The sequence below is a fragment of the Populus euphratica genome, unplaced genomic scaffold (assembly GCF_000495115.2).
Source record: "Populus euphratica unplaced genomic scaffold, PopEup_1.0 scaffold95.1, whole genome shotgun sequence".
In the NCBI taxonomy this organism is placed as follows: domain Eukaryota; kingdom Viridiplantae; phylum Streptophyta; class Magnoliopsida; order Malpighiales; family Salicaceae; genus Populus; species Populus euphratica.
This window is the reverse complement of record NW_011499885.1, coordinates 848,622-850,290: the sequence shown is the minus strand read 5'-3', so window position 1 is coordinate 850,290 and position 1,669 is coordinate 848,622.

Sequence of the window (1,669 nt, the reverse complement as noted above, 5' to 3'; positions counted from 1 at the left end):
CCGGTGGACTCGGTTTTGATCGAAAGATGTGGTTGACTCGAGAAAATATATTTTAAATTTTTTATTTATTTATATTTTTTTGTTATGAATAATAAAATAAAATAACATTCGAGAAAATCTTAGTGAATCCATAATTGGGTTACAATAAGAAAGATAAATTAAACATAGAAAAGTGTGAACAACATTCAAACTCAAATCCAGCAACATGTTTATCAAACCAAGTTAGATTTCAAGTAATAAAAAGTAATGTTTTGATTACAATCAAGGATAGATAAAAAATAAAGTGTTAATTTGCTTCAATTATTCCTCAAATATCACAATTTTATCAAAAATAGGTTTCAATTCAAAACCAAAACCCTAAAATTAAAACTTACAAAAACATGTTATTGATCTTAAAACCCTAGATTATTAACTAATAATAATATACAAACTTACAAAAACTAGAATTGAAATAAAACGAGACTTAAAACTAGTACCTATGACAATGTTCATTAAATGAACACGAAGAACATGAATCTAGATTTGCCTAGAAAACTCAGTATGTTATTAAACCTAGAAAACACATTTTAAACCTCCAAACCAGACTCTTCTGACCTCTGCAACCCAAATTACCACAACCAAATATATTTGAATAAAAAAGAAGTGATAAAAACAACAAATCATCATAAACATGCAAAAAATTCCAAGCCTCAAAATTATCAACCTAAATCAGTCTACATATTCATGTAATTTGGATTTAAAATGTCTTTCTAAACCTTTAACCAGAACCAAAGAAAACTCAGAAACCTCAAAACATATAAGAACAGAAGAAGAAAAACCTTGCTAACATGTTTGGAAAATTTCAAATCGAACTCATATGCAAACATAATATATTAAAGCAATCATCATCATGTTAACACATTCAAAATATTGCATTTAAATAACAAAAATCAATCTAGCAAACCTCTTGGACTGCACTTCAGGGTTTGCAAGGATATACCTTCCAAGCTTGAATTTTCCAATAAGAATGGATTTCTAATGCTGTCTTCTTTTTTCCTTCTCTCCAGACCTAACGAAAACAAACTAAATCATTGAAATCATAAACTTGAGAGTATAGCTTAAACATTCACCAAAATTTCTTTCCCTTTTACTTTTCTCATTTTTTTTTTCTCGCATTCCTTTGATTACCTTTGTCGCACGTTGGAAAATCCGCGCGACATCGGCTGGCGATCTTTTTATTGTTATTATTTGTGTTTTGCTTGGTTATTTGAAGTCGCCACCTAGTATTATGGTCACTAGAAACCTATGGTCTACGAGAGTCTGAGTAAGGGACCGGTTGTGCAAGGGGAAGACGCATCACCCCAGTGCACCCTACCTAAGGTAAGCTGCATTGTTGTTTGATCATTTTTCTAGGTTAAATTTTTATTCGTTGGTCTTTTCTAAAGTTCAAGGCAAATCTCCCTTCATGAGGGAGTCTCTACCTTATTTGGTTAAATCCTAACCATTCTAAAGTCCGAATTTTAAAATTGCCTTTATTTACACCTTGTATCTTTAATACCCGAGGGTGTACTTTATCGTGTGATTTTACACCCTACAAATATTAAAGTCTACATCTTAATCCTAAAAAGGGGTTAAAAAAGGAAAAAAAGGTTTTTGATATTTTGGTCAAACCTTAACGGATAATCATAAA